The 17,564-nt window shown below is 37.0% G+C and overlaps 1 long non-coding RNA gene across 1 annotated transcript; it reads right to left on the bottom strand.

Annotated features, from left to right (window-relative positions):
* Positions 1–5,220: 5,220 nt before the first annotated feature.
* Positions 5,221–7,406, bottom strand: LOC134201072 (uncharacterized). The gene is made up of 2 exons (XR_009976239.1): positions 7,118–7,406; positions 5,221–5,490 (listed from the first exon to the last, which is right to left on the bottom strand). It is a non-coding gene; the product is annotated as an uncharacterized LOC134201072 (long non-coding RNA).
* Positions 7,407–17,564: the final 10,158 nt, after the last annotated feature.

Raw genomic sequence — 17,564 nt, 5'->3', positions numbered from 1 at the left:
TACAACGATATTAATTTATAGTACATTCCATCATTGCGTTCTTTAACAGAACGTTTGCAAAATCAGTAATTTATCGTACCACCTGGCTCTGGAATGATCTATTCTCCTAGATGTTTTCCGTGGTTTATGGTGTTTCATAAAATCCATTTTTGAAAGGAAATTACAAAGGAGCTGACAACGACTTATGAAGCCTGACTTCACTAAAGTTCCAAAATTACCACGACCATTTACCATTGAGCAGGTCATATACTCGCCAACCTATCCAAAAACTATAATCACTAAGGTCTTTTGACCTACTTTCTGGTGTTGCAAGTAAAATACAATTCGATAATATTTTTTAAAACCCAAACACATTCCAAAATATGATAAAAAACGAGCAACAATCTCGCCAATCCCGTAAAAAATGACATAACGAAATAATAAAGAAACGGAAACATTACCCCCCATAAATATTCGTTAATCCTCTTAACATAACGTTAAAGCAAATAGGATTCCGGCCTTGTACCTAATAAAGTCTACATTAATACGTAAAGTAATAAATTATTCGTTATTAGCAAAGCAAATTGCGGGTTCTAAGCGGTCTTGTTGGCTTTGGAATAAGATGAATATTCGACCGGGAAAAAATTGATTATTATTTATTTCATTGATGGGCGGACGAGCTCACAGCCCACCTGATGTTAAGTGGTTACTGGAGCCCATAGACATCTACAACGTAAATGCCGCTAGTTCGCGAAATTTTACAGTTCAGAGACCTATGGGTTCCCATAAATAGCTGTTAAATACTCAGTCAAAATTAATACATACGTTAAGATTAAGAAACAGTTCCTGTCAAAATGTAGTTTTACATTATGTGATCAAGATGGATACGTATATACATATTTTATATCGATTTGAACTTCAAATCTTTTTTTGGTGAAAACGATTATCATTGGTGTTCGACGACGATTTTGAATTTGAGAGATTGCTTGCGGCCTCACGCTTCACAAAGCTCGGTGGACGACCACGGACCCAGCTAGGAAATATCTATTAATCTATTAATAATTAATAAAGATGCCAATCTTTTTTTTTATCCTGCCTATTCTAGTAACCTCAAGGGATTATTCTAGATTCACCGAACTAGTAGGTGAGCTCACGGGGCTCAAATCGGGAATTTTGCTAGCACTGGCCCTAGAAGTGCTCCGCAGAATCTACCACCGGATCGGAAACGCGACCCACTGAGAAGATCTGACGAGAAACTCAGTGTGCTGTATCTATGGGTAAGGGCAGCTACTTCGCGAGATTTAGTACCATTCAGAATCGTAGCCTGCTGAAAAGACCGACGAGCCCCTCAATTTTTTTTATTGTTTAGATGGGTGGACGAGCTCACAGCCCACCTGGTGTTAAGTGGTTACTGGAGCCCATAGACATCTACAACGTAAATGCGCCACCCACCTTGAGATATAAGTTCTAAGTTCTCAGTATAGTTACAACGGCTGCCCCACTCTTCAAGCCGAAACGCATTACTGCTTCACGGCAGAAGTAGGCGGGGCGGTGATGCCTACCCGCGCGGACTCACACGAGGTCCTACCACCAGTAACTATTCAATATTCAATATTTATTTAGACTAAAATGAGGTTTACAAAATCATGCGACCTTATGCCTCTACCATCGCTATATTAGTTCAGGTTTTAGCGAACGACTCAAAGCAAAAATATTCGCCATTAACCGTTAAAATTTGCCATTACCCGGCCGCGACATCTGCTCACCAGCTGCTTTTATAACCCACTTTACTAATAGCACGTGTTGTGTACAGTCGAGAACTAGGTTTTATTAAACAAGAGATTGTCATTTTATGTGTATTTGTGTACGTTTTATGCGTAAAGAATGACTTTTAAGGAATTATTGAAGGTTGTGGTGTGAGTTTGATGCGTTCATATATAAGGGGACAATCCTCCTCCTATCTTGACTACTGATAAGAGGGTATAATGTAAGCCAGTAATGCACCTAGTCCGTAGCTATTTTACCATTACTACCATACTGCTACGCCATACTTATTTTATCACATTACCATATTCTGCGCTGTGAAGTAAGAACAACTGTTATGCCCAAATTCATGAGACTAACACAGACCATTTGACATGTGAACGCATTATCTTTAGTCTTATCACAGTAGTCACATAGGACACAAGATATTTGACAGATACCTGATGCTTGCTAACAATTTTTATTTTATTTTATTGTTTAGATGGGTGGACGAGCTCACGGCCCACCTGGTGTTAAGTGGTTTCCAGGGCCCATATACATCTACAACGTAAATTCCGCCACCAACTTTGAGATATGAGTTCTAAGGTCTCAAGTATAGTTACAACGGCTGCCCCACCCTTCAAACCGAAACGCATTACTGCTTCACGACAGAAATAGGCAGGGTGGTAGTACCTATCCGTGCGGACTCACAAGACGTTCTACCATGAGTAATTACGCAAATTATATTTTTTTTTATATAAGCTTGCTTATATGTACATACATATATAAATTCCGAACAAAAAGTAATATTTGGGCCGTCGGTCTATCGAACAATATTACCCGCTTAGTGGAAGATCTTCCCTTTATCTTTACCTCCCAAACTGGTTACTTACACTCATTTAATTACTCCACTTTTTAACTCTAGGCCGACCTTGACCTCTTCTGTCATTTTCCCAAGGTTATAAACACAAATTTATTAACTTCTTTAGTTTAACATTCTCCGCAGCGCTTCTAAATGTCCAAAACAAGCGTCCAACAAAAGTTCGCTGCCAAAATTGAAATCGACCACAAATTACAAAGCACATTACTTGGAAACTAATAGACGCATAACAGTGACACATTTTTCACTATAAATTTGAACTGGAGCTCGAGCCAACTCTGACCATAATTTAGGCGGACGTTCAGACGACAAACTTGTGCACAATAAACTTAAAGCAGTATGCAAGGACATTAATTACGAGCTATCGTAAAACATGATACAGACTTTCTTATACACGCGACACAAACTGAAACGGACAATCCATTTGAAGAAAAACATGTACATTTTTTTTGCTTCCTCCTTAATGTTATTGTTATGGTCTGCCAGCCTTCACGTCCTGGTTTTTTTTTATGCATAGTTTTAGCATTTTTTTTATATGTATTTCAAAGTGGAGATAGGGGAATTAGTTGTGTTCCATAAACTGTTTTAGTTATAATAAATATTAAATGTTTATTTTTATTTGAGTTATTAGGTTATACATTTAGTTTAATAAAGTACTGATGAGGTTTTTAAATCTGCTAATTAGTATTAGTAAGTAGATTTTTGCCAATACTCCCTTATTTTTTCTGTTAAATTGTGGTTAATAATATATAAATTTGGAAAAAAAATCGTTAAGTATTTTAATTATTAATCGAGTATCTTCATTAATTGAAATTATGTAGTTGGACGTAGGTTTTTCCTTGAAAACATTCCATTTATAAATATTACATTTTTATGACTATAAATAATTAATATCATAGTTTCGTATCGTACATTAGTAATACTAAAATACTGAAAAAATCCCTCTAGTTCAAAATTTATTTGCATGCAATAAAATTACACACTTTATTGATAATAACCCAATCTTTAGGTTATTTTCATTAAGCTGCTGCAGTTACTACAAATAATATTAATTAAAAATGTGAGCACTATAGTTATTTATTAGAACAACAAACCTTTTAATTGTTTTTTCAAGATAACCGAAAAGAACTCATGTTGTACTTGACTTCATATTTAAATATGTTATTATTAAAAAACTAAAACTAATTAACCGAACTGAATGGTTAGATAGCCATTTTATGTTTTCGTAACTCACTTACTAGGTTTGTCTTGATGCATTATTCCACTCGCTAAAGAATACAATGTAGATGACTATTAAATAGAGAACTTTTATTTCCTTTAATCATAGGACATACATTCAAACATTGTTACTAGTTAAGGTCATAGACAAAGAAGCAAGGAACTGAAGCATAAGTTATTGCCATCCCTAGAGTAGAAATAATAAACTAACCAAATATCCTCATTTATATCAAGTGATACTAAAACCGACGCCTCATAATAATTGTGAAAAAACGATTTATTTCGTAGGTGCGCTTTTGTTTTCATTTTATCCAAATAAATGAACAGATTCCTAATTCAATAAATATTTACATGCTCAAAAGTAGTCGAATGTCATTGTGGACAATTGTGTGAATTTGTGAAGTCCAAGATAATTTGGTCTTTTATAATTCTCAATAGTCAATTTTTTTAAAAAAGTTGCAGGTTTTGTAACCAACGCTGAAATAAAAAAGTTGAACCACACATTAAGTCAGCTGGTACAGTTGTAAACAGTACCTCGCTACGCCATAAATAAATCGTCGGGACATTTGCATGCTTGGAAGCACAAAGAAGCTTGATATCGGTAATTATCAATAGTTACAAGACACGACAACCAACCTGATTTATTGTGGCTTATGGCACGTACATACAAAATGTGGTTTATTGTCATAGGTTTTTATTTATGAGGTCTGGTTTCAAAGATAGGTTCGTGTGAGTTGGTTTATGAGCTTTGGTTCTTTTGTCTACAGATTACGTCTTGAAATTATGATTTGCATTAATCCGTTGGCCTGCATGGGTAAGTACCACGGACCTGCCCATTTCTACTGCAAAACTGCATGGCGTTTCGGTTTGAAGGGTGCCGGTTACATTATAAATAACAATTGAGACTTTAACCTCATGCCTCAAGTATGATGGCAGTATTCACATTTTCACATCACCGAACAGCAGTTTGGTCGTGAGCTTATCAGTCGTCTATACAATACATAAAAAACTTTAAATTGCAATTTACGATAATACAAGTAACAGACAAGAAGATTCCTTTACTTTTTTCCTTAATTCCTATCTTAATAGTAGCAAGACGTGTTCTGAGTTTATAAGGGATGTTACAATTGCCCTATTTTTGCTATGAATAATTGGAATATAAAGAGAAAACCAATCTTCATTACAAGTCAAAAATTGTTGAATTTCCAAAAAGTGAGTGGCAGTGTACAATAAGTCGGTCAGAACTATGCATGCCTACATGCGATAGTGAAAAAGAAACGATTCTATGACTACGAAATGCTACGTGGCGAATAAGTTTCACGAAAATCGAAGACATCAGAAAAATAGTCAAGCTACAAGCCTACCTCGGATTTTGTGGATTGATAGAACAAAGAATCCAATACATTCTCATCGAATAATTATTCGTATATTTCTTAAAAACATTACAGTAAAATGGTCAAAATATATAGTAAACTTATAGAATACTAGATGATGACCACACTGTGTTTCTATGATCTGTGGTCATCTGTGATGATTGATTTTTTTGATAGCGCCATCTTGTTGTGTCTTTAAAGCGGTTAGTTGCCCTCAATTAAGAAAAATAGTATTATTATTCGCCAATAGATGTCGGGAAGAGTTGATTATTGTAAACACGAATAAAACAGCATGTTCTGAAAATAAATCGTAGCTAGATCGATTTATCGCTCCCGAAATCCCCTGTATACTAAATTTTACGAAAATCGTTGGAGCCGTTTCCGAGATTCAGATTATATACATATGTATATATTAAAATACAAGAATTGCTCGTTTAAAGGTATAAGATATTCAATTGATTGACAATTTCAAACACAAGTTAGGCGCAGAGCTATTAATTAATCGCCAGATGATTCGTGATTCAATTAAGATTTGTATTGATATAATTACTTGTCTTGAATCGAAATGTCATTGGTCTGCGCATAAACGAATTAATTTCATTTACTATTTTTCCTTATTTTAATATCTTTGCTAGTACTCATCCTGACAATGAGCATTAAAATGTCACTTAACATCAGGTTCATAGCTCAGTACTGTAATGTAAAATTTTCTCTAACCCTCATTCGTCACAGGAGGCTTTAGTTGGTTCAGCTTCAATATGCTCATTTCGCTGCTTCTAATACGCAAGCGAAAATAATTACGTACATCCAAAAAAAAAAAACAAATAAAAAAAATATAATCGAAGGAGCTTACTTTATAGTATTAAGTTGTAAATAGATACATCTAGACAAAACATATTCAAGGCTTGAATTGCTAGACAAAAATCTGACCAACCGTTATAGCTGCCAAACAATTAGTGCTGAATAGTGATTATAACATAAATATACATTGTATTGAAGAGGGGTCACATATTATTACTTTTTTATTTTTTATTTATTGCCCTTGTAGGCAGACGAGCATACGGCCCACCTGATGGTGAGTGGTTACCGTCGCCCATGGACTTCAGCAATGGCAGAGGCAAAGCCAAGCCGCTGCCTACCGAAAACTTGTTTCCTAACTGAGTACTTGTGTCTTCGTACTTTGTTTTTACTTTTGTTTGGCTTTAAATCATTAATAACTTTTTTTTTGTTTACCTAATAAAATCATGTCCGACCTAAGCTTCCCAAGGTATATTAAAATTGACCTCTAATTTGTTATTTTATTAATGTGGTCTTAAAAAGTTAAAAATATTATATTATACCGTCAAGATAAATAAAATAAAGTGTACGTGATTATTTTTCGCATAAATCTCAATAAATTATCAAACAAGGCTTAAATTCTTTTTTGCAATAATTTTAAAATATTAACACCTCTACATACAAGTAAAACTTCTAATTACATATTAGAAGCATTGCGGTCCACAGATTCGGTAGAATCTGGCGCCAAGTTCCGTTCAAAAATCCCGTTGTAAACGGAGCGCTAGACTACCGACTGTGTTTACTGTGAGCAGAACAGTTTTTTGATTCTACGGTACTTCTGGTTCCTAAATTGTATATTATATCAATCACTCACAACTTTATTTTACTGATATTAACTAGTTATATCAATTACAACAATTAATCTACTTGAAATTATTAATTTTATCACCACAAACTATGGCTCGTTGTAAACGGAGCGCTAGACTACCGACTGTGTTTACTGTGAGCAGAACAGTTTTTTGATTCTACGGTACTTCTGGTTCCTAAATTGTATATTATATCAATCACTCACAACTTTATTTTACTGATATTAACTAGTTATATCAATTACAACAATTAATCTACTTGAAATTATTAATTTTATCACCACAAACTATGGCTCGCTCAAAAATTTCGATCCTGACTTTTTTCGATGTAAAAAGTGACATGCCACAGACTATAAATATTCGAGAATGGTAATCTACGGCCGCCAGGGTGCGCTGGAATTATTCCTATTTGTAATGGATTTTATGACCTGGTAACTGAGACCTTTAAGTCATGTCTTATTTTAATTTATATTCATATTTTTATGAAAAATGATATTATGGAGTGAAATGAAATGTGATATTATGGAGTGAAATGAAATGAAGATGATTAATTTGAGACATTAATCAAAAGGGATGAAATGAAATAAGATGAGATGATATGGAATGAAATATAATCTCAGTAAAATGGTGGTGGTCATTTACTAAGATCTCAGTGGACTTTTTGGAGGAAACCGAGAAGTTACGTACAGCGGCTTTGTTTCATTTTCCCACGTTTGTGCACTTTCACAGATATTAAACAGTTAATAAACCACTATTATTACACATTTAAACCCGAAGAAACACTAAATAGACAAATTAAAACAAATCACACAACTTCACACCTCGCGTTCCCGCCAAAAAGTCATTATTCCTACATAAACTGTAGCTTCAAGGGGATAGTTTGCAGTTCTTATTGAACGGTTTATACATTAAATAACGTTAATGTTGTTACTGTTAGTATTTTAGTTTAAGTACTGCCGAAGCAAGTACTGTTGTTACTGTTGGAGAAACAATTTTGTTTTGTAATGTAATACCGAAATACTTTACGAGATGGCGTTACAAAAAATCCCTTCCCAAAACTATAAAACCGTTGTGATTGTCTACGAATAATAAATAATATAATAACTAATATTTATTCGTAGGTGATTGTTTAAGATGCTATGAATATTTCGGTTTTGATTTCATCAAAATAACTTGAACTTTACTACTGAATTCCGATGAAAATTCTAATTAAGGCTGAGTTAAGTTCAGCTTTTTATTTAAGCCTCTTACTGTAGTTTTTAAATTACATTTATGCGGATTGATGTTTCAAGGCTTTCAGATTTTAATTTTAAATTCTGAAATAATTAAGAACAGCGTCATCTACCCTTCACATTTGAAACAAAATTTAATTCGGCTTAAATTTGTAAAAGTTGATGTTGATTATTATTACACTGTAACGCAGCGTTCCGTTTCGCGGGGCAACAGCAGCCAAAGGGAATGTGACTCAGGTCCGTGCCGCGACGACCCACCCCGCGCTACCCGCGCCCGCGCATCTGTTGCATCATTCGCACCCCCAATTAGGGCAATTAGTGCGCGCCACTCGCGCCAGACTTTGAAGCGGAATACACGCGTCCCCGGTCGATACCGGAACTGACAACCCGAGAGTCTCATGCCAGTCGGGCACCTAACATTAAACTGGCAGCCCAAGCGCGGGCCCTTTAACTAGTATTTCGGAGTGAATCTACGTAATTACGACACGTACTCGTCGTCAGTCACGGCGTCAATCCGATTTTCAAGACGTTGAAGAAGAAATTGGTTCAACCGCGGGACCGACGCCAACATTTACCGCAAACAACATGGCGTCATTACAAGAAAGTCAAATGGCAGCATTCGAACGCCTACTCGACCGAGTTTTTGAGCATAAAACTCAACTCGAATCATCAGCAACACCGACGTCGGAGCCGACATCGCCGCCTTCCTCGACGCCCGCTCACCATTCTGGGAACTTCGCGTCATGCACGGCGCGGTTCAGCGGAGCGCCCGGCGACTCACTCGACGGTTTCCTTGACGCGGTCGAATCATACAAAGATTGTGCTGACGTAGGACACGCCATCGCGTTACGAGGACTCTCGATGTTACTAACCGGAAATGCAGCCGTGTGGTGGCAAGGCGTTAAAGCTAGCATCACTTCCTGGGACGACGCTTTATCATCGTTACGAAGCGCTTTCGGTGATTGCAGACCGCCCCATCGAGTTTACTTAGAGCTCTTCAAAATGTCGCAAGGACAAAGAGAGAAGACGGAGATCTTCGTTGCCAGAGCACGAGCCCTACTAGCTCGACTCCCACCTGGTGACCTTAGTGAGAAAGTTCAAATTGATATGCTTTACGGCCTTCTACACCGTCGTGTTCGTAAAAGATTAAGAAGAGACGAAATAACTTCATACGACACGTTATTAAAGAAAACGCGCCATATCGAGGACTCCATCTACGAGACCAGTCCGCCTGAATTTATTCATCATCCTCAGCGAGCGACGCCACGTTCATCGGGTAGTACCGTAGGCGAAGTTCCCGCCGGTGCTTCGACTTCGGCGCGGATGACGCCGCGGAAAATATTCAACTCGGGCGCCGCTGGCGGCCCGCCACGCGACGACAGCGCTGCGCCGAGCACCGTTCGAGTCCCCGCGCCTCGCTACACGAACACTGATAATGTATCATCTACGTCGATTGTTAAAAGACTGTTCTGTGTTTATTGCAAAAAGTACGGACATATTCGTGATGAGTGTTTAAAATTAGCGTCAAAAACGAAATTCGACAACGAAAATACGCAAGCTGTATCCTCGTGTTACGGGTGTGGTACCAAAGGTGTTACTCGGTCTCAGTGTACAAAGTGTAACGCAAGTTATTACGCCGTCGACGCTGCACGGACCCGATCAGTCACATCCGATTTACCTATTGGTAAAGTAAATACACAGCTGTCAAGTTCAGTGAACTCTATTCATCGCGACAGCTCGTTGCATACAGCTTGCACTTCAAACACCGTAAAGTCGTCCATTTATATTAATAATCGTAAACAATGTTTTGTTGATAATGAAAATAATTATTATCCTACCGATTTTAAGGCGATTCTTCCTCCGCGCTTTTTCGGTACTGACTACGGTTAGACTTCAAAATTATTCTAGACTTAATCATAATATAAACAATAATATTAGTTCTAGGAATAGGCCCATGATGCGTTACTCGAGTGGTACCGAACCAAAACATAGTTATTCCGAGGTACCAAGTGGCCGCGATAGGGTGACCATGATGAACGAAAATAGGGTGACCATGGAAAACGTTGGACATTTTTCGACAATTAATTCTAATGTGAAAAGTGTTGCCCAGAGTAACTCTACTGAATGAGCACCAGGTTAGGTTAAGACCAATTTTAAGTGTTCAAATGTTAGGTATACGAGGCAATGCTTTGTTGGATACGGGAGCTAAGAGTAGCGTTGCCGGAGCGTTGCTTTATGAATTGCTGTTAAAGCATAACCATCCGTGTGAGGAAACCAGGCGTCGGGTGAGGCTTGCAGACGGTTCCGCGCGCACCCGCCGAGTTTTGCTCACTACTCTAGAAGTAAGGATAAGTCCCGAAAGGTCAGTAACCCTTGAATTTACTGTTTTTCCAGATGCTCAAAATAATGAAACTTTGCTTGGCATGGATTTTTTGGTGGCGGCAGGTATTGTGCTTGACTTTGCTTCATCCACTTGGCATTTTTCGGGAAAACGGGTTACCTATCCAATTGAATATGAGTGCCCTAAGCCATGCATGTTTGCTTCTACTGCTGACTTCCTGCGTGATGATAAGGGTTCTATGCTTGGCTCCGATGAACGGCAGCAGCTATCACATTTATTGCAGGAGAATGGAGACATCTTTAGGGTGGGGGGAGCCCCAACCCTTTACGCCGAGCACCACATTGATACTGGTGATCATCCGCCTATATCGGTACCGCCGTATAGGCTCACTCCTGTGCTTCAACAGCGAGGAGAGGTTCTCGCAATCGATTTGTTCGGGCCACTGCCAGAAGGAGAGCAGGGGGAGCGATGGGTACTCCTGGTAGAGGATGTAGCTACAAGATGGGTAGAACTCTACGCACTTGTTGATGCCACCGCCGTGGCTTGCTCCCGAGTCCTACTGGAAGAGTATTTCCTTCGTTATGGCTTGCTTATGCGTCTAGGGGTGTAACACGTAAGTTCATGCCACGACGGGATGGCCCGTATCGCGTAGTAAAGATAGTTAGTCCTACAACGTACTTCATAGCAGACTTGTCAAACAATGTCATCGGCAAGTATCACACCGCGGATTTAACCCACTCTCCGTCAAATTCAAGTACGGATCCAATTATGCCAAAGAGGCAGAGAGGAAGGCCGCGTCTTCAGACTAACAGTCCCAAGTTGGACTCGGGACGCGTTCCCAACTTGGAGGGGGAGTATGTAACGCAGCGTTTCGTTTCGCGGGGCAACAGCAGCCAAAGAGAATGTGACTCAGGTCCGTGCCGCGACGACCCACCCCGCGCTACCCGCGCCCGCGCATCTGTTGCATCATTCGCACCCCCAATTAGTGCGCGCCAGACTAGACTTGCGCAAAACATCACTTCCCAATGTAATGTGATATGACATCACTTTTACAGACAGGTGATATTACTCGAAAACATTACACATCACTCTTAACATTACTCGGTGCGTTCAATAGATACTGTGACGACGAATACATTGTATCTATACACCCGAATCATTACCTAAGTGATGTGTTGATACACATCACTTAGGTAATGATTCGGGTGTGTCATTACAGTAGTGTATTACAATACAAAGTATGAACTTTGTATTGTAATACACTGTTATATTACTTGACAGAGATTGACTTACTTAATAATATAACAATTTTATTTTTTACTTAATATAATTTATTGTGGGATGAACGGATTTCATATGGCGACTTATACTGCAAATTGAGCTCGACAATAATGTTAATATACGAGAGCAGTAGATGCATTGTTTCGGCGCGATATCCTCAAAGTGCATCCAAGGAGGACTGTACTTTCATTTAGACGCCGTTCTTTCTTTCACTTATTAAACACGCATTAAAACAAATAATTAAACTATCTTCAAACAAGTGCTTAAGTAATTCAAATCAAACACAAAAATTAATATGAAATATTACTAAACAATTACGAGCGACTAGCGATTTTACAAAAGTTGCGAATAAAAAATTAAGTATGTACTTGCGGGGAACTACCGGCTGGGCGCATGAAAAATATAAACACAAATACCTATATTAAAATTCAGACGTACCATAGGTATAAAAATGTACCTAGCGGCCAGGACATACGGTTCAAAATCACTAGGAATAATTCCGTGTCGCTTGCTCATTTATTTTGCGTCGATCGGTCTGTCTCGCTCGCTCTGTTCCGTTCGTGTATTAAGCAACATTACACGACAAAGAAAGAAACATGTTGGGTGATAGTGTGATGTTTGTTTCCTTCGCGTAATGTGTGATGTTGCATTACATCGTAGAGTAATATTACCCGAGTAATATCACTCGCATTACTTACACATGTCTACGCCAGACTTTGAAGCGGAATACACGCGTCCCCGGTCGATACCGGAACTGACAACCCGAGAGTCTCATGCCAGTCGGGCACCTAACATTAAAACATTAATTAATTGAGGGTTTCATTAGCTTTTAAGCTAAGTGACTATTTATAATTTATTTTTATTAAGTAATAAATGAGCAAAAAATAATACTTAACAAAAAGATATGAAATCCGAACAAAAACAGTTTCACTGTAAAAAATTGCGCCAAGTCCACGTTTATAAAACTCATCTCAATAACATTTGCACTTTACAAAAAAAAGGAGACTTCAATAGCTTTCATTCTCTACAAAAATATGTGAAATACAAAAAAATACCAAGAAACCGTCATAAAGATGAAAAAATTAAAAAAAAATTGTTGAAAATTTAAAAATAAAAAAATAAAAATTTTATCGTGCTTGGCGCGCGTCATTGAGTACCCCAAAATTTTTCGGAAGAATTTCAACCCGATAAAAAAAACCATTTTGCTTTAATATACAGTGAAAGCTGAAAAAGTTACCCAGGTTGTCTTTTTCGCTCTTGTTAGCGTTTTATGAGAAATTGAGACAGAACTACGGTAATTTTCAACAGCTCTCACTATATACCTATGGGCTATTATATGCCAAATCGACCACTTTTGCGTCCGACCCCTTTAGATTCAGCTGAAACTTTATTATTCTTTTCTACCCTTTGAAAAACATCTTTGAGAATTTTTTCAAATGTTTTGAAGCCAACGTATACATACGTATCGACTCGTAAGTAGTTTGTATTTGTATAAGCGAACACAAGAGGGTGTTTAGTTCAAATCATAAAAGATGAGTGGGAAATGAAAAAAATTCAAATAACATACGTATGAGATGTCGATTTTACTTAACTTTTGTAAAACTTATTATGAAATAATAATTCATTAATTACATTTATGCATTTCATAGGTTGACCTACTTATAAATTTCTAAACATTGAAAGGATGTTCATTTATCCTGAAAATTTTGGGGTACTCAATGACGCGCGCCAAGCACGATAAAATTTTTATTTTTTTATTTTTAAATTTTCAACAATTTTTTTTTAGTTTTTTCATCTTTATGACGGTTTCTTGGTATTTTTTTGTATTTCACATATTTTTGTAGAGAATGAAAGCTATTGAAGTCTTCTTTTTTTTGTAAAGTGCAAATGTTATTGAGATGAGTTTTATAAACGTGGACTTGGCGCAATTTTTTACAGTGAAACTGTTTTTGTTCGGATATCAATTCCTCCTCAACACATTATAATCACAAACAAAATTATTTGTAATTTCGTGACGAATTGGAATCCAAGAATAAGATTACCTATTAAAAAATCGTATTGAGGGACCTTAAAACCATAAAATCATGACGTAAGATATGAAGTAAAATTGCAAGGTTACGAGAATAATATTCATCAATAGAGGAATATCTGATTGAAGTAGCGGTCTGGTAATAAGAAAAATGTCTCTAGGATATTCGCAATAAGTATTGAGGGTTGCTTGCCAGTTTCGAAAATAATAAAAAATATTATAGAGGTAATAAAGTGTTGGACTTTGACGAATTCTCTCTAAATTTGTAAGTTTTTGTTGTATTTAATTATTGACCGGTATGAAGGGAGGATCAGCCGTTATACTGATAAAAGTGAGACCTTAGAACATAAATCTCAACAAGGGTGGCACATTTACGTTGTAGATATCTATGGGTTCCAGTAACCACTTAACACCAGGTGGACCGTGAGGTCATCTACCCAACTAAGTAATAATAATAAATTATTAAAATATTAAACCAAGGCCAAGGATAATTTTTCCTCCTTGCACGACCACACACTTTGCGACATAAGCCTCCGACTTCATGATGTTAATTAATTAATAATTGTTATGTCCTTTAAACCAACACTCAACAACGCTTCACAGGAAATATACGATAATAAATTAAGGACTCTAAGAAGCAAAGCAAAATCAATATTAAAGTTGAATCATCCAATATTAGTTTTTCCAATTTTACTGAATGTGTATAGTGTCGTATATGAAGACTCAAAGAAAAATATACAGTAAAATTATAAATATACAGCATTTTGTTATTTAATAACATTCCTCAATTTAAAGTCAACAGACTTCTTTAAATTCAAGTTAAAAGTAAATTAAAAACTACAATATATTTTCATACTTTATATTTTGTGGATGAATCCTTGAAGCTTGGAGTGATAACGTAATTATTTTAGTTGTATCTCTAACTGTTTGATAAACAAACAATTCGTATAATTTGCCTCAAGTTCTCAAGGATCGTCGATGGGTTGAAATTTATTCAATAAATAATTTTATCTTCATCGATATTCTAATAGGTTAATTGTTGTTTCGAAGTTAGATGGGACTTTGCTTCAATCATTTTCAAGTCCCCTACAATATTTCAGATTAAAACGACTCGAAGCATTTTGAACCAACTTAATGGATAGGAAAAGTTGTAACTAATTAATATTTCCAAGTTTGAAGACGTGGATCAAATTCATTGTCCGTAACTTGTATTTATAGAGATACAATTTAATACATTGCCTACTGAGCTTCAAAATAATTAATTTCACAAGATTTTAGAAACAACGTTTCAAAATGTTTGAATGATAACGTTTATAGATAATCTTACAGTTTTGTATAATTTAAAGCTAGAGCTAAAAATACGTATACATGAAACTATACTATTATTTAAGCAAGTCGTTCCAGTCAATAATCAAAATATGCGGGTATCTGACTCCACGTTTTTTCATGCAACTACAACTATCTTCGTATGTGACGTCTCTATTATTTTTTCTTGCCATAGCATCTTAATTAGCACTCCTCTCTAATTTATATCTCAGTATTGATGGTAGATCACCTGGTAAGCCACATGCAGGATTCTACGTACATTTAAAACTGGTTCTAATGCAATTTATTTTAACGTAATGCCTTAAGGCGTCTGCCTCAAAGGTGATAGTCATAGTGGTCATAGTGGTCATATTAGTATGAACAATATTTTAAGATACCACAATATAATGAGGCACAAATCAAATACTCAATTTTCCCCAGAGCAATGAATGCGTGAAATTATCAACAGCTGGCAACAGGGCATTATTACCTAACAAATTCATACAACAAAAAGTTATTTTATCTGAACAAACAATCAGAAAAAGGCAGATCGTAGCACGGATAAACACGACAATCGACTATATTCATTTCACGAGGGTCCTCAGTATAAGACAATTGCTTCGTTAAGCTCGACTCGCTTCGGCTAATTGTTGCAAATGGTAGCCAGTTACTAATACTCGTATAACAATGCATTTGCCGCATCTAGGACGTTAGCATTCGAGATGCGTACGAAATTGGATCCAATTTGTTTTGCATGATTGTACTTTAATATCTCAAATTGATGCTTCAGATTGGTCTAGATGTGCATTATGATCTGAGAAGCTTCATGGATTAATGTAATTGCCTGACTTGGTGTCTTGATCCTGAATTCTTTTAGAATGAGTAGGTTGATTTTCTTATGTGTTGCGAGTGATACAAATACATTCGTGCGTTGCGACCGTAGATAGTGGACGTCTCCGTGGTTGTTGTGGCATTATCGTTTCATTTAAGTTTAAATTTGTTAATTTTAAATTGTGATTGGTCGTTTTCAATTCATCGGTGGCTCCTTGTTCTTCCTTAACGTTTTTAACAGCTGACTCCACCTTTTGGGCGGAAGATAGAAGCTTGGTAAGATACGCCTTAGCTTTCTTATTGTGGCTGCTTCTCGCTTGAGCCTGCCTGTGGGTGCATGTTTGCTTGACACGCGTGTGCGCTTTGAGTGTGTCGAGTCGAAGAAATTACAAACATTCAAAAAAGTACTCGTGTGGCCGGGCGTGAACTTGCGCTGGACCTGCGTTTGGTCGTCGCCCTGTTGCTCCAACAATTAACTGAACTCACCTGCTAAATTATACATTGCCTTCATATTACTTTGAATCTAATCTCGTAATTTATAACTTATTATGGAGTACACCTGCTGTAATAAAGTGGTCAATACTCGTGACAATAAGAAGTCAACCTTGGTGTGTACAGTGTGTAGAAATTATTATCATATCGGCTGTGTTCTTCCTGCAAAAAAGGATTGGACGCCGGATTCAGAATTTAAGTCTACATGGATATGTCTTAATTGTGCGACTAGATCACGCACTGTTAATGATGACACTCCTGTCCGAGGCAATGTGAGGCCTCGAGCACCTGATACATCCAATGTTACGATGAGACCGTTGCGTACTGGATCCAGGGAACGTGAGGGACCTGAATTACAGGTTGTCCCTTTGGAACAGGTCAGGAGTATAGTGCGCGCGGAAGTCCAGGAAGCTGTTGCTTGTTTCAGGGACACTATTCTTGAACTCAAGAGTGAAATCTCAACTCTTCGTGATAGTGTCTCCTTCATTAGTGACAAGTATGAAGCCATATCAAAAAAATTTCTTGAGTTTAATGACCATCTGAAAGTTATTCCAACACTCAAAAACGAGCTCAGTATACTGGATTCAAGAATACAATCCATTGATTCTCAATTCAACTTAAAAGAGCAGTGGAGCAGGAGATCTAATATAGAAATTCTGGGTATCCCCGAAAGGAAAGGCGAAAATCTAATAGAATTGGTCTCGAAAATTGCCGAGAGGGCGGGTTTTGCCTTGAATCCTCAGATAGACGTCGATTTTGTTACAAGGGTTGCGCCGATGGACAGAAGCAGTAGCAGATCAAAGCCAGTTATTCTTAGATTTGTATCCCGATATAGGAAGGATGACATGTTGGCTAAATTGCGGAGATTAAAGGAATTGAAATCTTCTGATATTGGATTCCCACATGATTCATCTAGGCTTTATTTTAATGACCACCTCACGAAAAATAATAAACTTTTGTTAAAAAACGTAAAACATTTAGCCAAGGAAAAATTTTATAAATACGTGTGGGTACGTAATTGTACTGTACTGGTGCGAAAAAACGATGTTAGTCCGCCAGTCGTGATTGCTTCCCAAGATGATTTAAAAAAAATTATATAGGTGTTTTCCTTATTATTATATTCATTATTTTTAAAGTACATGCTATTTTTTGTAATGTAAAATATATCATAATTTTTTTTTTTTCTTTTCAAAAGTTGATGATCGGACTATTTCAGT

This window comes from Bombyx mori, chromosome 23, assembly GCF_030269925.1.
Source record: "Bombyx mori chromosome 23, ASM3026992v2".
Lineage (NCBI taxonomy): Eukaryota > Metazoa > Arthropoda > Insecta > Lepidoptera > Bombycidae > Bombyx > Bombyx mori.
Note: the sequence above shows the minus strand (reverse complement) of the source record. Positions and strands in the feature narration are given on the sequence as shown.